Raw genomic sequence first — 22646 nt, 5'->3', positions numbered from 1 at the left:
GCTTTGTAGTTAAGTGGTGTTTCTACAAGTTTGCTTGTTTCATAAAATAACTTTTTAAATAATTTAGTTCTTTTGTTTTTTTCACAGATAGTATAAGAAACACATAATAACACTCTCGTATTACCATCAAATATTTGCCAATGCATGCTCGTTTACATGCGCAAATATGTATATATATATATGTATGTATGTATACGTATGTATGTTTATGCCTATGTTCCTATTTTAATAAACACGTATAATCGCTAGGTCCCTTTATAAGCATAACAATTAATCCTAAACACGTGCTCTAAGCTAATCAATTTTAATCGACAAATGATGAATAATTTAATTGTAATTTCATCATAATTAATATTTATCCAGTCGGAGACATACGGCCACTCCCATCAGTGTAATACAGTTTAAAGCCATTTGCACAACGTATTTTTGTATACTTCACTGCATATTTTGTTAAATATTATTAAGTGTGTGTTTTTTTTCTTTTCTTTATTTTTATTTTATGAGCAAAAGCGATAACGTTTAGGTATTGAGTATCTTAACGTAATAACACACGTATGATTATCGTAATACTCTTAAAATACTTTTATAATCTAATGATTTCTCAGTGGGTCAGTAGTAAGAATAAGGGCTTATAACGCTAAGATTCAAGGCTCGATTTCCTTTAGTGAACAAAACGCAGAAAATCTATTTTGCACGCATGCATTAATTTCGCATGATGTCATGTGCCTGGGAAAGCTCATTATTAGTATTACTCATACACAGCCGGAAGAAGTTATTTCATTATCGCCCTCTATTGACCAGATATAAACACAATATATAAAACTAAATTTTTAAAGAAATTATAGGTCATGTAATTTACGTGTTTTGCATCAACTTACTGTATTTTACGAAAATTTAAAAATCTTAAATTCATCTATGAAAGATTGTTCTCAAAATACGAGAAATAAACATATAATAAGTTTTACAGGAATGAAAAATATGTACCAGTGTTCGAGATCTGATCTACGTAATGCAATTCCTCAACAGCGGAACTCTTTGACACCATTGATGTCGTAACTTTTATTCAGTTAAACTTAGTAGACATAGAAATGCTCGTAGCAAGTGCGATCTCATTACATAGCAGTATGTATGTACCAATTATGATCTCAGTACATAGCAGTATGTATGTACCAAGTATGATCTCAGTACATATCAGTATGTATGTACCAAGTATGATCTGATTACATAGAAGTATGAATGTACCGAGTGTTGTCTCAGTGCATATTAATATGATCTCACTACATAAAAATATGAAGGACATTGACAGAATAATTTCCAAGGTTCCTGTCGACACGAATTCAGAAAAGAATCTTCTAGTGGTAAATCAACCTTCTGAAGAGATCAGGGATTGAAACCATTCCCAGACAGATTCCAAAGATTAAACACTTTGACCATCTAACAAGAAATAACTTTCCCTTTGACATTACTGCAGGTGACGATAAAGGACAAGAGGTCTTTCATTTATGGTGTCATTAGCCAAGGAAAAGAAAACTGCTAAAATATTTGGTGAATAAACAATTTAGACAATAATCAAGATAATGAGTAGTTTATTTCGCTAAACAGTTTTTTATTGTACTCAGTATAACACAATTCATTTGCAATCTGATACTTGCGATATATACAGGGTGTTGGGAAAATCACTGTGCAGTTTTGCAATCATATTTTATTACGTCTGTTTCAAGCCAGCAACTGATAGCGGTGTTTAGAAACAAAATAAGAAGGATCCAGTCCTGTATTGATGCCAACGGGGGTAACTTTCAACATCGTTTATGATTGTCATTCATATTTATCCCCTGTATTCCATATTGAAACATGTCTGTTAATAAATATATAAGTGCACAGTGACTTTCCGAACACCCTGTAGAAGTAATGAAAAAGGCTTTTCAGTAAAAGGAAGTAAACTGAGGATGGCTAATAAGAATTCTTCAAACAAAATGTAAACAAGATAGAAGGGATGGCATTTGCATCATTCCTACATGGCAGCAAAACCATGAATTAACTTGTAGCAATATATATATATAAAACTATTCAATCACAACTGAGTTTAATTTATCTAATTTTTGTCTGTTAACATTTTATTACACTATATAGGTAGTTACCTCTCCACTCCCTCATACAAAGGATGCCGCCTTACGCTAATTTACTATCTCAAGGATGGGTGGGAGGCATCGAAAAGATAAATTCTGGACACCATAATTTCTTTCTCATACTCTGGTACAGCAGTAAGTCTACGGATTTACAACGCTAAAATTGGCGGTTCAATTCCTCTCGATGGACTCAGCAGATAGCCAGATGTGGCTTTGTTGTAAGAAAACACATATCCATAATTCTTTTTGATAATTTATTTAGTTTCCCACAATAAAGGTTTTACAAACCTGATATACATGAGAAAAGACACTTCTGTTCAGCACGTATTTAATGAAAACGTTTTAAAACAAAATCATGAATAAACATATCTTTATGGGATATCTTTAATTTTATTTTATATTAATATTTTTATGGAATATCTTTAACTTTATTTTATATTAATATCTTTATGAGATATCTTTAATTTCATTTTATATTAATATCTTTATGGAATATCTTTAACTTTATTTTATATAAATATCTTTATGTGATATCTTTAAATTTAATTTATATTAATATCTTTAGATAGGAGTTTTTTTGTTTTGTTTTGTTTTGATGCGTGTCAACAACGACATAATACATACAATACGGTCCTTGCAGTAAGCTCACGTTCGACAATTTTTCTTGATGAATTTTCTTACACAGAGACTACGTGGAGTCAGTCCTAATGAATCAATATATTCTCCTTCAATTTGACCAAACTAAATACAGATCCAATGGCTACCAGATTTAAGCTTGGGATCCATTTTGACAATGTATAATTGTTTTACTGTACGGTCAGGTGGCTGATTACTGACAAACATATATTTTTCCCGTATGTAAATCCTGCGAGAGTATAGAATAAACTTCTAATGTATTCACACCTTCTCAGATATTTCTTATGATGTTTACAGACTGATCTGTTTCTAAAATTGAATGAAATTCTGTATATGCTAAAACATCTATAGTGTTGGTGAAGACACCATCAGTATACATTTTAACTTGTACATTTTCCTGCTTTACAAAGTTAAAGAGAGAATCTCCACCAGATAGATCCGGCGTAAGATCCCAGAGTGGATATACACTCTTCGCTTCTTGCGTACAGATCAGCTTCAAAATCTGGTGTAAAGTTTAGATTCACGTTTATTTCCACAAAACTTATGTTTCATTGCTTGAAATTGTATGGATTTTTATTCCAAGATTCATTAAATGCATCATTATCCAAACGTCCCAAAAATAAGACGTGTAAGTATTTGAGCTAAGAAGTATTATCAATAGATGCTTGTAAGTTTCCCTTGGGAATTGAGAACGATTTGTACGCTATATGTTTCAAAGGGTATTCAACTGTTTCTTTCTGAAATGCCCTCTAGGGGTACAGCGGAATGTTTGCGAACTCACACCACTGGAGCCCCCTAGTGGTTCAGCGATATGTCTGCGGACTTACAATGCTAAAACCCGGATTTCGATACCCGTAGTGGTCGGAGCACAGATAGCCCATTGTGTAGCTTTGTGCTTAATTCAAAACAATAACAACTCACACCGCTAGAAACCGGGTTTTGATACCGTGGTGGGCAGAGCACAAATAGTTCACTGTGTAGCTTTGTACTAAATTTCAAATGAACAAACCTTTCTGAAATGCTTTAGCATGTGAGAGAACGGCTGACGAGCTGATATTGACTTTTATACTATAAATAGAAACATGTTGTAGTACAATGTTGAATCCTGATTTATCATTTGATATAATATAAAACGGATCTTTACTTCATATGAGTTGCAGTTTTAAACTTACAACATTACGCAAGAACTTTATCTGTGGAAAGATGTTTCAATGTAGACTAATGATCATGTTGACTGTTTGGCTACACATGTGTCAGCCTTTGATTCCATCGTTAAAATTGAAATTGTCAAAATTATCAGTTGTGTCTTTTATCCACGAGGACGATACAAAGTGACCTTTCTTAATTTTGCCATTATAACTCAGTAAAGTTTCCATGTTGACCTTATAAGCGTTAAGGTTGTCAGACGATAAAATGAGTTTGTTATTCAGGTGTAAATCTACTTGAGAAAATGGATACGATTGTGCCATATCTAATTATTCATCTGCTGATGGGTCATTATGTCAGAAAGGAGGATACTGTGATTCAAAGGCCACTTCCCACGAACCTTCAAGGTTAATACATTTCACAAAGGTGCAGTCAAACATGTCATTAATGAGGTTGGTGCATTGGAGAAGAAATTCAAGGAAGTAGTATTTATCTCATCATCACACATCTGTATAAACCAAAGAAAATGTAACAAATAAATGCTTGTTAATTTTTATTTGTGAAATGGACCTATCAACGAATGTAGTCTATAGAGGTGAAATGTGAAGATAGATAGCAGCTCCTGGTGGCTTTATAGTGGAACAGTCCAGTGGAACTGGAACTTCTGCAAGGACCATCCGTGACACTTGATCATGTGATGAGAGGTGATGATGATAAACTCTGTTAGGCTACGTAAATGGGAGAAAGACCTTCCCTTGAACGATATGTTCAAAACCAATGGGAATGTCTGTAACAGGCGAGGGTTTCACCATAGTAACTGGTTCTAATAGAAGGGAAGAGGGTGGTTCCAAAAGAGAAAATGTGTGAGAAACAAAACACTGGCACTGTGGGCACGTAGCAACACACTTTGGTTACCACTACAGACAGCACACGCTGTAATAAAGGCACTAACAATATCACCATATATTAAACATCAAGAGCATTTACGTGTAACACAATCCTTAGAGAAATGTCCTTGCAGACCATATCGTCTTCAAAGGTCATCCACACTGAAGTAAATGGTCAATGGTCAATACAAATAAAGTTAAGAACAAGAATGGGCATGTCCATACGAACTCGATGGTTACTGGTGAGAGGACCGGAGTGGGAAAAAATAATGTTCTTCTTCAATATGGAGGACATGATAATAATCCGAATGTGTTGTCAAAATGATGTCATTACCTAGTTCACATAGTAAGAAACGAGTGGTTATTCATGTATCTCAGAACGGCTGGTATGGGTACTAACACTTTTACTGATAAGCCGAGAACAACGTTTCGACCTTCTTAGGTTATCTTCAGGTTAACATTTTTATTTCAAGTGGTTTTTTCGTCATCAGGAGTGTTTGTGCGCTTCAAGTTGGAACCAGCAGGATTAATGGCGATCACTTCGTGCTGGTGGAGGAAACTATCACGTCCGAGGAGCTTCTGTGCAACAGTAACACTTGTAAATATAGTTACACATATATCGGTCCCGAGATGGTGGGGCCCGGCATGGCCAAGCGCGTTAAGGCGTGCGACTCGTAATCTGAGGGTCGCGGGTTCGCATCCCTGTCACGCCAAACATGCTCGCCCTTTCAGCCGTGAGGGCGTTATAATGTGACGGTCAATCCCACTATTTGTTGGTAAAAGAGTAGCCCAAGAGTTGGCGGTGATGAATAGCTGCCTTCCTTCTAGTCTGACACTGCTAAATTAGGGACGGCTAGCACAGATAGCCCTCGAGAAGCTTTGTGCGAAATTCAAAAACAAACAAACAAACCCTAGATGGTGAAGGCAAACTGATGAAACATCACAGAGTTCAATCCATAGAGAAGTAATAATGTCACTAAGTTGGAATGTCGAAGAAACAACGTACCGGACAGACATTGGCTTGTTCTACGGTTTATTAACACCAATCATGGTACTTTTCCCCCACCACGAATGTCCAGCGAGACAGAAAACAAACCCTTCCAACGGACAAACTATAGCAACTGACTGTTAAACACCAAAACAAATCTAAAACAAGAGTGACAAATCCAAAAAGTGCTAACGAAAACAATAATTCCAATGGAAGAAACATTAACGAGACTGTAATTGTTTTTACACGCATACAGCTGTTAGGCCTAGTTTGACTAGATATCTGAGTTAAAACTATACCACTATATAATGTATTGTTTTTATAACTAATGAACTGGAGTGTTTTACATTCGGACATCAATAACGTATACATAGGTCTGTCAATTCCATAACTAGTTTGTGCCTTGGTGCCTTGAATAATTTTTAGGTTATTTGTACTTATTTATTAATTTCAATTGAAACTGTTTTGGCAAATATAATTCTGTGCAATGAAAAGTCACAAACGTTCGTTAAATAAATGAAACTGATGTTGCCATCTAGCGACCAATAGTACAACTATTATTAACTGGGAAAAGTATCCATCCCAGTGACGGGAATAGTTAAGCTAATCTATCAATTAAAAGTTGTTCATAGACATTAAAAGAAATAACTGTGATGCACTCGTGATTTCATTCAGAACCAAAGAATTGAGGCTCTGAGCTATTTATACCACCATACATGAATGAAATGTTCAACAGTCATGCTAAGACCCACTCACCATGTGGTAAATATCGACATTTTTAATACGTCACATTTTGGAATGTAAATGACAGAGTGATTAATTTCTAACAATTTAGTGTAGAATAATCTGCTTTTAAGGTAAAATTTAACCTCACAATTATTCATTCTTGTTTTCCTCTTTCATCAGAAGTTTAAGATTTATTTGTTTTATTCGTTTACTAAGATTGTTCAAGACTGTACAATATACGGCGAGGTCAGGATTTATTAAAGCTATATCTTTTCAATAATTTAACGTTTTCAATAAATTGGTTTTCTGCAAGAATGATAATGAAATTTCCCAGGATTTTAGATTGAAGTGCTGTCTCGAACTTTATGGAGATTGAAAATAATACAGTGAGTTAGTTAGTAAGTTTAGTCAGGCAGTAGGTTAGTTAGTAAGTTTAGTCAGGCAGTGAGTTAATAAGTTTAGTCAGGCATTGAAGGTAGTTAGTAAGTTCAAAGAGGCAGTGAATTAGTTAGTAAGTTCAATCAGGCAGTGAGTTAGTTAGTAAGTTCTATCAAGTAGTGAGATTGTTAGTAAGTTCAAAGAGGCAGTGAGTCAGTTAGCAAGTTCAGTCAGGCAGTGAGTTAGTTAGTAAGTTCAAAGAGGCAGTGAGTTAGTTAGTAAGTTTAGTCAGGCAGTGAGTTAGTTAGTAAGTTCAATCAGGCAGATAGTTAGTTAGCACGTTGAGTCAAGTAGTGAGTTTGTTAATCAGTTTAGTCAGGCAGTTGGTAAGATAGTAAGTTCAATCAAGTAGTGAGAAAGATATTAAGTTCAAAGAGTCAGTCAGTTTAGTCAGGCAGTGAGTAAGTTAGTAAGTCCAATGAGGAAGTGAGTTAGTTAGTAAGTTCAGTCAGGCAGTGAATTGGTTAGTAAGTTCAATCAAGTGGTGAGATAGTAAGTAAGTTCCAAGAGGCAGTAAGTTAGTTAGTAAGTTGAGTCAGGCAGTGAGTTAGTTAGTAAGTCCAATCAGGCAGTGAGTTAATCAGAAATTTCAGTCAGGGAGTGGGTTAGTTAGTAAGTATAATAAGGCAGTTAGTTAGATTGTAAGTTTAATCAGGCAGTGAGTTAGTCAGTTCAGTCAGGCCGTTAGTTAGTTTGTAAGTTCAAACAAAAAGTGAGATAGTTAGTAAGTTCAAAGAGGAAGTGAGTTATTTAATAAGTTCAGTCAGGCAGTGAGTCAGTTAGTCAGTTGAATCACGCAGTGAGTTAGTAAGTTTAGTCAGGCAGTGAGTTAGATAGTAAGTTCAGTCAGGCAGTGAGTTAGTTAGTACGTTCAGTCAGGCAGTGAGATAGTTCGTAAGTTCAATCAAGTAGTGAGATAGTTAGTAAGTTCAAAGATGCAGTGAGTTAGTTAGTAAGTTCAATAAGCAGTGAGTTATTAAGTTCAGTTTGTCAGTTAGTTAGTTAGTCAGTTCAATCAGTCAGTGAGTTAGTTAGTAAATTCAATCAGTCAGTGAGTTAGTTAGTAAGTTCAATCAGACAGTGAGTTAGTAATTTTAGTCAGGCAGTGAGTTAGTTTGTAAGTTCAGGCAGGCAGTGAGTTAGTAAGTAAGTTAAATCAGGCAGTTGGATTGATAGTAAATTCATTTGGGCAATGAATTAGTTACCAAGTTCAATTTGGCAGTGGGTTTGTCAGTCCAGTCAGGCAGTGAGTGAGTTAATAAGTAAATTGAAGCAGTGAGTTAGTTAGTAAGTTCAGTCAGGCAATGAGTTAGTTAATAAGTTCAACCAAGTAGTGAGATAGTTAGTAAGTTCAAAGAGGCAGTGAGTTAGTTAGTAAGTTCAATCAGGCAGTGAGTTAGTTAGTAAGTTCAGTCAGGCAGTGTTTAAGTAAGTAAATTTAGTTAGGCAGTGAGTTAGATAATCAGTTCAGTTAGGCAGTGAGCTAGTTAGGCAGTTTAATCAGGCAGTGAGTTAGTTAGTAAGTACAGTCAGGCAATGAGTTAGTTAATAAGTTCAACCAAGTAGTGAGATAGTTAGTAAGTTCAAAGAGGCAGTGAGTTAGTTAGTAAGTTCAATCAGGCAGTGAGTTAGTTAGTAAGTTCAGTCAGGCAGTGTTTAAGTAAGTAAATTTAGTTAGGCAGTGAGTTAGATAATCAGTTCAGTTAGGCAGTGAGCTAGTTAGGCAGTTTAATCAGGCAGTGAGTTAGTTAGTAAGTACAGTCAGGCAGTGAGTTAGTTAATAAGTTCAGTCAGGCAGTGAGTTAGTTAGTCAGTTCAATCAAGAAGTGAGATAGTTAGTAAGTTCAATAATCAGTGAGTTATTAAGTTCAGTTTGCCAGTTAGTAAGTTAGTCAGTTCAGTCAGGCAGTGTGTTAGTGAGCAACTTCAATCAAGTAGTTAGAGAGTGAGTAAGTTCAAAGAGGCGGTGAGTTAGTTAGTAAGTTCAATCAGACAGTGAGTTAGTTAGTAAGTTCAATTAAGTTGTGAGATAGTTGGTAAGTAAAAAGAGGCAGTGAGTTAGTTAGTAAGTTCAATCAGGCAGTGAGTTTGTAAGTTCAGGGAGGCTGTGAGTTAGATAGTATGTTCCGTCAGACAGTGAGATAATTAGTCAATTCAATCAGGCAGTGAGTTAGTTAGTAAGTTTAATCAAGTAGTGAGATAGTTAGTAAATTTAATCAAGTAGTTAGACACTTGGTAAGTTCAAAGTGGCAATAATAAGTTAGTAAGTTCAATGAGGCAGTGAGTTAGTTAGTAACTTAAATCAGTCAGAGAGTTTGTTAGTAATTTCAATCAAGTAGTGAGATAGTTAGTAAGTTCAGGCAGGCAGTGAGTTAGATAGTAAGTTCAATCAGGCAGTGAGGTAGTTCGTAAGTTTAGTCTGGCAGTGAGTTAGTAAGTTTAGTCAAACAGTGAGTTAGTTAGTACGTTCAGACAGGCAGTAAATTAGTTGGTAAGTTCAATCATGTAGTGAGATAGTTAGTAAGTTAAAAAAGGCAGTGAGTTAGATAGTAAGTTCAATCAGGCTGTGAATTAGTAAGTTTAGTCAAGCTGTGAGTTAGTTAGTAAGTTCAATCAGGCATTGAGTTAGTAAGTTTAGTCAGTCAGTGAGTTAGTTAGTAAGTTCAGTCAGGCAGTGAGTTAGTTAGTAAGTAAAATCAAACAGTGAGTTCGTTAGTAAGTTTAGTCAGGCAATGAGTTAGTTAGTTAGTTCAACCAAGTAGTGAGATAGTTCCTAAGTTCAAAGAGGCAGTGAGTTAGTTAGTAAGTTCAATCAGGCAGTGAGTTAGTTAGACAGTTCAATCAGGCAGTGAGTTAGTTAGTCAATTCAATCAGGCAGTGAGTTAGTTAGTAAGTTTAATCAAGTAGTGAGATAGTTAGTATGTTAAAAAAGGCAGTAAGTTAGATAGTAAGTTCAATCTGGCAGTGAGTTAGTAAGTTTATTCAGGCAGTGAGGTACTTCGAGAGTTCAGTCAGGCAGTGAGTTAGTTAGTAAGTTCAGTAAGTCAGTGAGTTAGTTAGCAAGTTCAGTCCAGTCAGGTAGTAAGTTTGTAAATCAGTTCACTCAGGCAGTGAGGTGGTTAGTAAGTTCCATCAAGTAGTGAGATAGTAAGTAAATTCAAAGAAGCAGTGGGTTAGTTAATAAGTTAGTCAGGCAGTGACATAGTTAGTATGTTCAATTAAACAGTGAGTTAGTTCGTCAGTTCAGTCAGGCAGTAAGTTAGTTTGTAAGTTTAATGAAGTAGTGAGATAGTTAGTAAGTTAAAAGAGGCAGTAAGTTAGATAGTAAGTTCAATCAGGCTGTGAATTAGTAAGTTTAGTCAAGCTGTGAGTTAGTTGGTAAGTTCAGCCATGCAGTGAGTTAGTTAGTAAGTTCAGTCAAGTAGTGAGATAGTTAGTGTGTTCAAAGAGGCAGTGAATTAGTTAATAAGTTCAGTCAGGCTGTGAGTTAGTTAGTAAGTTCAATCAAATAGTGAGATAGTTAGTAAGTTCAAAGAGGCAGTGAGTTTGTTTGTATATTCAAACAGGCAGTGAGTTAGTTAGTCAGTTCAATCAGGCAGTGAGTGAGTTAGTAAGTTTAATCAAGTAGTGAGATAGTTAGTATGTTAAAAAAGACAGTAAGTTAGATAGTAAGTTCAATCTGGCAGTGGGTAAGTAAGTTTTATCAGGCAGTGAGTTACTTAGAAAGTTCATTCAGGCAGTGAGTTAGTTAAACACTTCAGTCAGGCAGTGGGTTCGTTAATCAGTTCAATCAAGTAGTGAGATAGTTTGTAAGTTCAAAGAGGCAGTGAGTTTGTTAGTAAGTTCAATAAGCAACGAGTTATTCAGTTCTGTTTGTCAGTTAGTTTGTTAGTCAGTTCCATCAGGTAGTGAGTTAGCTAATAACTTCAATCAGGCAGGCAGTTAGTAAGTAATTTCAGTCAGGCAGTGAGTTAGATAGTAAGTTCAATCAGGCAGTGAGTTAGTAAGTTGAGTCAGGCAGTGAGTTAGTTAGTCAGTTCAGTCAGGCAGTGAGTTAGTTAGTAAGTTTAGTCAGGCAGTGAGTTAGTAACTTTAGTCAAACAGTGAGTTAGTTAGCACGTTCAGTCAGGTAGTGAGTTAGTTAGTAAGTTCAGTAAGGCAATGAGTTAGTTATCACGTTCAGTCAGGTAGTAAGTTTGTAAATCAGTTGAATCAGGCAGTGAGGTGGTTAGTAAGTTCAATCAAGTAGTGAGATAGTTCGTCAGTTCAGTCAGTTAGTAAGTTATTTGGTAAGGTCAATATAGTAGTGAGATAGTTAGCAAGTTAAAATATGCAGTGAGTTAGATAGTAAGTTGAATCAGGCTTTGAATTAGTAAGTTTAGTCAAGCTGTGAGTTAGTTGGTAAGTTCAGTCAGGCAGTGAGTTAGTTAGTAAGTTCAGTCAGACAGTGAGTTAGTTAGTAAGTTCAATCAAGTAGTGAGATAGTTAATATGTTCAAAGAGGCAGTGAATTAGTTAATTAGTTCAGTCAGGCTGTGAGTTAGTTAGTAAGTTCAATCAAGTAGTGAGATAGTTAGTAAGTTCAAAGAGGCAGTGAGTTAGGTAGTAAGTTCAAAGAGGCAGTGAGTTAGTTAGTAAGTTCAACCAGGCAGTGAGTTAGTTAGTAAGTTCAGTTAGAGAGTGAGTTAGAAAGTGAGTTTAGTCAAACGGTGAGTTAGTTAGTCAGTTCAGTCAGGCAGTGAGTTAGTTAGTAAGTTTAATCAGACAGTTAGTTTGTAAGTTTAGTCAGTCAGTGAGTAAGTTATTAAGTTAAGTCAGGCAGTGAGTTAGTTAGTAAGTTCAATGAGGCAGTTGGTTTGATAGTCAATTCATTTGGGCAATGAGTTAGTTAGCAAGTTCAATCAGGCAGTGGGTTAATCAGTCCAGTCAGGCAGTGAGTTAGTTAGTAAGTTTAGTCAGGCAGTGAGTTAGTTAAACACTTTAGTCAGGCAGTGAATTAGTTAGTCAGTTCAATGAAGTAGTGAGATAGTTTGTAAGTTCAAAGAGGCAGTGAGTTTGTTAGTAAGTTCAATAAGCAGTTAGTTATTCAGTTCAGTTTGTCAGTTAGTTTGTTAGTCAGTTCCATCAGGCAGTGAGTTAGCTAGTAACTTCAATCAAGTAGTGAGATAGTTAGTAAGTTCAAAGAGTCATTGAGTTAATTAGTCAGTTCAATAAGGCTGTGAGTTGGTTAGTAAGTTCAATCAGGCAGTAAGTGAAATAGTAAGTTCAGTCAGGCAGTGAGTTAATTAGTCAGTTCAATAAGGCAGTGAGTTGGTTAGTAAGTTCAATCAAGTAGTGAGATAGTTAGTAAGTTCAGGCAGGCAGTGAGTTAGTTAGTAAGTTCAGACAGGCAGTGAGTTATTTAGTAAGTTCAATCAGGCAGTGAGTTAGTTAGTAAGTTTAGTCAGGAAGTGTGTTAGTTTGCACGTTCAGTTTGTTAGGTAGTTCAGTCAGGCAGTTGGTTAGTTAGTATGTTTATCCAGGCAGTGAATTAGTTTGTAAGTTCAATCAAGTTGTGAGATAGTTAGTACGTTCAAAGAGGCAGTGAGTTAGCTGGTAGGTTCAATCAGGCAGTGAGTTAGTAAGTTTAGTCAGGCAGTGAGTTAGTCAGTTCGGTCAGTCAGTGAGTTAGTTAGTAACTTAAATGAGGCAGAGAGTTTGTTAGTAAGTTCAATCAAGTAGTGAGATAGTTAGTAAGTTCAAAGAGGCAGTGAGTTAGTTAGTAAGTTTACTCAGGCAGTGAGTTAGTTAGTAAGTTCAATGAGGCAGTGTGTTTTTTAGTAAGTTCAGTCAGGCAGTGATTTAGTTAGTCAGTTCAGTCAGGCACTGAGTTAGTTACTCAGTTCAATCAGGCTCTGAGTTAGTTAGTAAGTTCAGTCAGGCAGTGAGTTAGTTAGTAAATTCAATCAGGTCGTGAGTTAGTTGGTAAGTTCAATCAGGCAGTTAGTTAGTTCGTCAGTTCAGTCATGCAGTGAGTTTATTTGTAAGTTCATTCAGACAGTGAGTTAGTTAGCACGTTCAGTCAGGCAGTGAATTAGTTAGTCAGTTCAATAAGGCAGTGAGTTAGTTAGTAAATTCAATCAAGTAGTGAGATAGTTAGTAAGTTCAAAAAGGCAGTGAGTTAGTTAGTAAGTTCAGTCAAGCAGTGAGTTAGTTAGTAAGTTCAGTCAGGCAGTGAGTTTGTTTGTAAGTTCAGTCAGACAGTGAGTTAGTTAGCATGTTCAGTCAGGCAGTGAGTTAGTTAGTCAGTTGAATAAGGCAGTGAGTTAGTTAGTAACTTCAATCAAGTAGTGAGATAGTTAGTAAGTTCAAAAGGCAGTGAGTTAGTTAGTAAGTTCAGTCAAGCAGTGAGTTAGTTAGTAAGTTCAGTCAGGCAGTGAGTTTGTTTGTAAGTTCAGTCAGACAGTGAGTTAGTTAGCACGTTCAGTCAGGTAGTGAGTTTGTTAGTAAGTTCAAAGAGGCAGTGAGTAAGTTAGTAAGTTTAGTCAGGCAGTGAGTTAGCTAGTAAGTTTAGTCAGGCAGTGAGTTAGTTAGTAAGCTCAATCAGGCAGTTAGTTAGTAAGTTTAGTCCTGCAGTGAGTTAGTTAGTAAGTTCAATCAGACAGTTGTTTTGTTAGTAAATTGATTTGGGCAATGAGTTAGTTAGCAGGTTCAATCAGGGTGTGAGTTATTCAGTTCAGTCAGGCAGTGAGTTAGTTAGTAAGTTAAATCAGGCAGTGAGTTAGTTATTAAGTCCAATGAAGTAGTGAGATAATTAGTAAGTTCAAAGTGGCAGTGAGTTTGTTAGTAAGTTCAATCAGACAGTGAGTTAGTAAGTTCAGTTAGGCAGTGAGTTAGTTGGGCAGTTCAATGAGACAGTGAGTTAGTTAGTAAGTTCAATCAAGTAGTGAGTAAGTTAGTAGGTTTAAAGAGGCAGTGAGTTAGTTAGTAAGTTTAATCATTCAGTGAGTTAGTAAGTTCAGTCAGGCAGTGAGTTAGATAGTAAGTTCAGTCAGGCATCGAGTTAGTTAGTCAGTTCAATCAGGCAGTGAGTTAGTTAGTAAGTTTAATCATGTAGTGAGATAGTTAGTAAGTTCAAAGAGGCAGTGAGTTTGCTAGTAACTTTAGTCAGACAGTGAGTTAGTTAGTAAGTTCAATCAGGCAGTGAGTTCGTTAGCAATTTCAGTCAGGCAGTGAGTAAGTTAGTTAGTTTAGTCAGGCAGTGAGTTAGTTAGCACGTTCAATCAGGTAGTGATTTAAATATATGTTTTAAACACGACACATAGGCGTTAACGTTTCTGCTTGAGAAATGAAGGATCCAAAGTTTGAGATGTGATACTGCTGAAAACACTCCTCTTTTCTATCTGTAGGTGATCCCCTTGCTATTCAAGCGGTATGTCTCCGGATTTTAAACGCTAAAATGAGGGGTTCGATTCTTTTCGTTGGGCTGAGCAGTTAAATTTTTGTGGCTTTGCTATAAGAAAAACACAAAACACACACACACCTGTAGATGATAATCCTGGTATTTTAAGTGGTTAAAAGATTGGTGATGTGAAGCAATGCTGGTTCGTTAGCTGTCTATGATTGAAAGGTTTAGATTTGAATACCTGAACACTAGGGGTCTCTGAGACGATATAGGTGAAAGTGAATCTGTCGATTTACACTCCGTGTTTGTTTCCAATTTTACATAATTGTATGTTTAATTTTTAATTAACATAAAAATGTCTTATTTTAAGTATCTTTATTAATTTTGAATTGTATCACAGTTAAAAATATATTTTTCAACAGTAATAAATACGCAAAAAATAAAAAAACAAAAATAACATGTCTACTCAAAAACATGTACCTTGAATTGTTTTTTGAACTCGTGTATAATGTGTTTTCATACAAATATAAATCAATCAGTACGTCGCTATGTTTTATTTAGATTTTTTTTATCGTTTTCTCAAATACTGATTTACAATTACTTATCAATATTTGTCATTGACTAGCAATAAATTTCCAAACTAAATCTAGAGGTTTATTTTGGAGTGCCTTTTTTATGTAAACCAAAACACACAAAGACTGGTTTTAAAAATGTCGTAATTCGAGAGTCGCTGGTTCGAATCCCGGTCGCACTAAACTTTCAGCTGTGGGGGCGTTATAATGTGACGGTCAATCCCACTGTTTATTGGTAAAAGAGTAGCCCAAGAGTTGGCGGTGGGTGGTGAGATGACTAGCTGCCTTCTCTCTAGTCTTACACTGCTAAATTAGGGACGGTTAGCGCAGATAGCTCTCGAGTAGCTTCGTGCGAAATTGAAAACAAACAATTTAATAATGGTGTCACGAAATGAAAGGCTGATTTTATACAACTATCAGATATGTGTTTTGGCAAGACTTCCTTCTGTATCGATCAAACATACATTTACAGTACTAGCTATCTAGTGCCTATTCAAAGAACAGTAATTGTCTCTTATTTTATATAAGTCGTATGAGCCAATTTAAATAAATTAATGGTTATTGCTTCCGGTAATGTTTCAAAGGACATTTTGGAAAAAACACAAACTCGCCTTTAGGAGCCCACGAACGAGAAGTATTCATTCACTTACATTTTTTAACAGCGCAATTCATTTGATAACTGAAACATTGGTAATGAGTTTAAACACTAAGAAAACAGAAATGAAAGAAACATGTTAATGTTTAGTAAAATTTAGAACATCATAGTGTGGAAACAGTACACAGCATGAACGACACGATGTGGCACAACCTCATTACAAATTTAAACTTACGGCAGGAAATAGTTACGTCCTACTACACATATCAATCCTCCAATTTTTATTCTGTAGTCAATAGTGCGCATGATCACACACACACCACTTTGTTGCCAAGGTAATATGTCACGCAGTATAGATGTTTAGTGTCTTCTCCTCTGTAGCTGAATTCAAGCTCCACCACCAGTCTTTTCAACCGGTTCCTGCTTGTTTGAAACCACTGTTTATAACTGTATAGCAAATGTCTGAAGCTGTCTTAAAAGTTTATAACAGTTCTCATTATAACTCACCTTTCTCGCTTCTAGTAATCTGTTCAAGGAATTTAAAGCTGATTATGAGATTGCTGAATGCCTTAAAATTTTTTTGTTGAATAAGAAAAGAAGAAAAAAAATCGTGTTTTAACTTATTTTACAGACAGATGAAGAACATATAGAAAATTCAGTTTTGTGTGATGCATAAATAAATCTTCATGAGTTTTGTTTGTGTTAATATTTGTGTCGCACGTCCAGGTGTTCACTTCGTCTGACACAAACTTCGTAAGTCAATAGGTCGATTTGACTTTATTTGTCGCAAGAGCTATTCCGACAAAGGGACAAGCGAGGTAAAACATTCCAGGCCACTCTGAACAACACAAGCAATCAGACCTATGCCATCACGAATCCCAGCTCTGAGAGTCGGCTTGGCTGTTTTGTCAACAGTTTTAAAGGTAAGTCTATAGTGTGCTTATTTTTAACCAAACAGACGTTTATTTTGCTACTACACGAATCGTCTAAAATAATGTTTATGAGAAACTCCAGTTTAAAGAATTAAACGAAAACATAATTTTTATATTTACCTATTTCTCGAAATGAAATAAAATAGCAATTGATCTATGCCGTAACGCGTGCCAATAAATTAAAAACAAACTTTCTCTTTTTTTGGTACAGTTATTTATCTTAAAACTAAAATCTTCCATACATTTTAAACGTGGTAAAATGTTTGTACGTACGTTTTATTTTATGGTAAAGCTACACAGGACTGTTTGCTGGATCCATCGCGGGAAAAAGAATCCCAAATTTTAGCGAGGTATAAGTTCATAAACGTGGTAAATAGAACGAGCCCGCAAAATATACAGTGTTTGTTTTTATTGAATTTCGCGCGAAGCTACACGAGGGCTACCTGTGCTAGCCGTCCCTAATTTAGCAGCGGTAGATCACAGGGAAGGCAACTAGTCATTACCACTTATCGCCAACTCTTGGGCTACTCTTTTACCAACTAATAGTGGAATTGACCGTGACATTATAACACCCCAACGACTGATAGGGGGAGAATGTTTTGTGTGACGGCGATTCGAACCTATGACACACAGATTGCAAATTGAGCGCCCTAACTACCTGGCCATGCTGGGCACAATATACAGGGTGGCCCGTAAGTCCCTACCCATCCATATATCTTATGTATCCAGTGTATCTGTGTACTGTCCCTCATTCTCGCTGCGTAATATTAAGCGACGCCGTGTTCTGTGAGACATTTGCAAGTGTAAATGGGCTTAAATCGGCCATATTTCTCTGACAAAAAGGAAAAAAAGTTTATATACATGCGTAATTGAATATAACATGCTAACTTATGAATGGATAGGGACTTACGGGCCACCCTGTACAATGGAAGATCGTCGTGTTTCATGTATTTAACTGGAATTATACCTTTTCTAAACTATAATTTTAATTTAGTTCATCTAACAGGAAATACGTAGAATTTATCCCGGTAAATATGGGAGCTGCTGTTGAAGAAATAAAACAAAAATTGCAGGAAATGGGTACATTTAGAAAAAAATGTCTGATATCTAAAGAACATTCGTTAACACAGACTACTGTTTATTCTATTATTCTGAGAAATAAGTAGGTTGTACTTCATATTTTGTTAATCACAATAGGGCCCAGCATGGCAAGGTTGGTTGAGGCGATCGACTTGTAATCTGAGGTTCGCGGGTTCTCATTCCTGTCGCACCAAACATGAGCGCTCTTTTACTCGAGGGGGCATTATAATTTGACGTTCAATCCCACTATTCGTTGGTAAAAGAGTAGCCTAAGAGTTGGCGGTGGGTGGTGATGACTATATGCTTTCCCTCTTGTCTTACGCTGTAAAATTAGGGACGGGTAGAGCAGATAGCCCTCGCGTAGCTTTGCGCGAAATTTAAACAAACAAACATAACCACAATAACGAAAGGATCCTAACTTCTGAAGTATATTGTTCAGTCTGTTAAAACGTGAAAGAAAGTGTAACGTCACGTGATCTTTTCACGTAACACCAGTTAGCTTCCTTTTATTTATTTGGAATGATTTGATTATTTTGTTTTATCTTTACCTGAAGATCACAAAGGTTTCGGTTTGAAATGTATCTTCCTATGGAACCAATGAACCTTCATTCTAAATTTGGTGCAGATTCATTTAAAGGAGGTGAGATAGTTATAAAAAAATTCCTATAAAAACAGCAAAGTGAAAATGCATAACAGAAAATTTGCATTTAATATCCCCACAAACCTAATGAATTTTCGTGTAATATTTGATGAAAATCCATCTACAGAGGAAGAAGTAGTCCTGAAATAAAAAAGAAAAACTACTATAAAGTCCACAGGATGCAAAGCAGAAAATTTGTATTAATGTTATGAACCTCCATACCGATTTTGGTAGAGATCCATCCACACCCTGCGAAGTAGTTACATGGACATACAACAGACAGTACTGTTATATTTATATAGATGAGTAGTTACATGGACATACAACAGACAGTAGTGTTATATTTATATAGATGCAGAATATTAGCATATAGGGAAAACAAGCATTTTTTTCGTGTAATTAACAAAAAAATATACATTTTAAAAGTCACCATTAGTGTTAGAATACATCATAATTTACTTACAAAAAATGAACACTCTACGTTTAGAGAAAGTAGAAATAATATATTGGTGATGTCATTCGACATGTTTTTGAATTTTCTATGCATATTAGTTAAAGCCAGCTCTTCACTTGATCCAACGTATAAAGATGCGTTTCAGAACAACAAATCTGAAATTGAAAATCTCAGCAATGGTTATATCGTACACGTGGGTGTAATGTTTATAAGACAGTGATAGAAGGAGAGCTCCTGGAAACATAAGCAGTTCGTGCAGGATTCTCTTTAATATCTCTCTCCCGATCATACACGGAATCATTAGGAGAATGAAGTGCTTTGGAAAAACTATGTTCAAAGTTCGTCGATCGTTGTCAGTTGTTCCATTAACACTCCTACGAAAAGACGTTTCTAGTCCTGATTTCTCCAAGCCCGTTCCCCTGGCTGTGGTTTCGCTAGATAGTAGATAGGGACAGTGGGAACCTCGTTAATCCATTCATTAATGGATTTAAATGGCAATTTCATTTAAATACAAAATTATTAGCCTAATATTAATAACCTTTCAAGTTGCTCTGGGGCCTATTAGGCCCCACTTTTCGTAGGAGTGTTAACACGATTATTTGCACAGATTGTACTTTATTAAATACACAATATGTTTTTACTATCGTTATAATCAAACTATGTTGCAGGGTATACTAGTTTGCTGATGAAATTATCCAGACAGAATTACCACAGCACCTTATACCCCAACCGTATGAATGCTATTTCTAGCTGGAATTGTTTCTTATAACCACATTTCACACAATTATCCCCCCTATCCCCCACTTGTACAGTGGTATGACTATGTTGTAATGTTTGAAATTATGTGGATTTTTATTCCAAGATTCATTAAATTCGTCATTATCTGCACGTCCCAAAATAAGACGTGTACGTTTTGTTTATTTATTTGTTTTTGAATTTTGCACAAAGCTACTCGAGGGTTATCTCTGCTAGCCGTTCCTAATTTAGCAGTGTAAGACTAGAGGGAAGGCGGCTAGTCATCACCACCCACCGCCAACTCTTGGGCTACTCTTTTACCAACGAATAGTGGATTGACCATCACATTATAACGCCCCCACGGCTGAAAGGGCGAGCATGTTTGGCGCGACGTGGATGCGAACCCGCGATCCTCAGATTACGAGATCGCACGCATTAACACGCTTGGCTATGCCAGGCCCAGACGTCTAAGCATTTGAGCTGAGAAGTATTATCGATAGATACTTGTAAGTTTCCCTTGGGAATTGAGAACGATTTGCACGCTATATGATTCAAAGGATATACAACTATTCCTTTCTGAAATGTCCCCTAGTTGCACAGTGGCATGTCGGTGGACTCCCACTTCTGGAAACTAGGTTTCGATACTCGTCGTGGGCAGATCACAGATGGTTATTTTGCGTAGCTTTATGCGTAATAACAAAACAAACAATTAATTACGTGTCGAAACTCTTCAGGCTCTCCGCTCCCCTTGTAAGTCACTACAAAGTTAACGAAGATTTGCGTGATCACGAGAGTTCCGGATTTAAATTTCACGTTACTAATTTAAAAACTCACAAGCATTAACACCGGATGGAATGGAATCACTATACCTCCACGCTGGCACTCTCGGGTTAAACAAACTCGTATTATTAGTTTAAGGGATTAGCATTTACAAGAAAGCAGTGAAATGAACATTTGCACTCCAGGCTCGGTAAAAAATACATTTCAAAACTCTTTTTTTTTTTTTTTCAGCGCGCCACTGTTTTCCTAATTAAATTGTTACTTGTGCCAGTTTCGCTGGACGTCTCTCAAAACTATATTTTTGCTTTTTTGATCACCCTTCTAATTGTCACGCCACAGCCGAGAAACCTTACTTAATAAATTTCAACGTGGTAATTTTCACACTTGACTATATTGAACAGACGTCTCTAAGTCTAATCACATTTATTTTATTGTTGAACTTCACACCATTATTTTCAATTAGATTTAATCTGAGGAAATTTAAAAGCAGCTGCTAACACCTTTTTTTGAGAAAGGTGTTCCTTAAGTAAAAAACTTACGCATAGGAAAATGTTACAATAAAGAAAGGAAGTTTGAATTGTAAGGCAGATTTTTAGAAATGTTATGTTGATCACGGACTTTAAAAAATATCTTTGAACGTTCTGGCTCTGGGCATTTCGGAAAGGGGACGTTTATTTGTAGATTATAGAAGAGGATTTGAAATCATGTTATAAAACATGATTAACATGTTCGGGTTAACAAACAAAATGTTTTGTTGATTATTAAGCAGAAAGCTACACAAAGGGCTACCTGCGTTATACCCACCACAAGCATCGAAATTTGTTGTGTTTTTTGTGTGTTGTAAGCTCGAAGATTTACCATTGAACCACCAGAGGGCAACGAAAGACATCAAGGGATTTGTTTCTTTGTTTGTTCCAGAATTTTCGCACCAAGCTATACAAATGACTGTCTTCGTATAGCGGTCCCTAATTTTGAACAGATAGAATATTTTGTTTCTTTGTTTTATAATTTCGCGCAAAGCTACACAAGGGCTATCTGCGCTAGCCGTCTCTAATTTAGCAGTGTAAGGCTACAGAGAAAGCAGCTAGTCATCACCACTCACCGCCAATTCTTGGGCTACTCTTTTACCAACGAACAGTGGGATTGATCGTACATTGTAACGCCTCCACGGCTGGAAAGGCGAGTATGTTTGGTGTAAATGGGATTTGAACCTGCGACCCACAGATTACGAGTCGAGCGCCAGGTTGGATATATGGGAATTAGCTAGTCAACAGCACCCGACAGCTCTTGGGCTAGTAGAATCTGACCAAATTGTGAAATTTAATTGTCTCCTTTATACTGAGCCCATGGCTCCAAACTGCAAAGCTCATATTATGCGGAAACGGGCCGCAAACCATGAACCCTAACATTCACAGTCCGAGAAAACTGTTCCAAATATACTGGTTTTCACTGTCGTATATAAATATGCCATATGTTTCTTTTCTTTCTGTATGGCTAACATTTATTTTTATCTTTTACTTAATACGCGCACGTGTTTCGCACAACAAACTGTAAAGAATATTGTAGAATTGATGTTGGTTGAGCTTACTTTTGTCTCTGGCCTGACACGACCAGGTGGTTGAGGCACTCGACTTGTAATCCGAGGGTCGCAGGTTAGAATCTCCGTTACACCAAATATGCTCGCTCTATCAGCGGTGGGGCGTTATAATGTGACGTTCAATCCCATTATTCTTTGATAAAAGGGAAGTACAAGAGTTGGCGGTGGGACGCGACGACTAGCTGCCTTCTCTCTAGCCTTTCACTGCTAAATTAGGGACGACTAGCGCAGATAGCCCTCGTGTAGCTTTCGGCGAAATTCAAACCATAGTTTTGTTTCTTTGTAAGTTTCAATGTCAAGTGACACCTGTTATGAGTCACGGAAAATAGTACTTCATGTTACTGCGCGTAAGGTTAGGGTAATGTTCTCGACCAGCCAGTGTGGAAAGAGAATGACCAATCACGTTGTATCATATTTAGAGTTGGTAAGTACGACCAGCCAGTGTGGAAGAAGAATGACCAGTCACGTTGTATCATATTTCGAGTTGGTAAATACGACCAGCCAGTGTGGAAGGAGAATGACCAGTCACGGTGTATCATATTTCGAGTTGGTAAATACGACCAGCCAGTGTGGAAGGAGAATGACCAGTCACGGTGTATCACATTTTGTGTTGGTAAATACGACCAGCCAGTGTGGAAGAAGAATGACCAGTCACGGTGTATCATATTTTGAGTTGGTAACTACGACCAGCCAGTGTGGAAGGAGAATGACCAATCACGGTGTATCATACTTCGAGTTGGTAAATACGACGTTTTGTTTTAAATAGAAAAACTCTCACTTAGTTAATTTTTACTCATACGTTTATCCAAACCCGTACCGAACCTGAACCGTTCCTAATTCATATTTCGAATTTCCTGTTAAGTAGGCCTATCAGTTATATATCCAATCACTACTCAGCCAGTTGAAATATTCCATACCATTATGAAAGTAA

General features: G+C 36.5%; 1 protein-coding gene across 1 annotated transcript in view; it reads left to right on the top strand.

Annotated features, from left to right (window-relative positions):
* Positions 1-15898: 15898 nt before the first annotated feature.
* LOC143236651 (glutamate-gated chloride channel-like) overlaps positions 15899-22646 on the top strand; it is a 65048-nt gene continuing 58300 nt past the window's right edge. The window contains exon 1 of the mRNA XM_076475024.1: positions 15899-16420. The gene's annotated coding sequence lies outside the window, so the exon portion shown is untranslated. The remainder of the gene's footprint in view (positions 16421-22646) is intronic.

The sequence above is a fragment of the Tachypleus tridentatus genome, chromosome 13, assembly GCF_004210375.1.
Source record: "Tachypleus tridentatus isolate NWPU-2018 chromosome 13, ASM421037v1, whole genome shotgun sequence".
NCBI lineage: Eukaryota > Metazoa > Arthropoda > Merostomata > Xiphosura > Limulidae > Tachypleus > Tachypleus tridentatus.
This window is presented reverse-complemented; position numbering and strand designations above follow the sequence as displayed.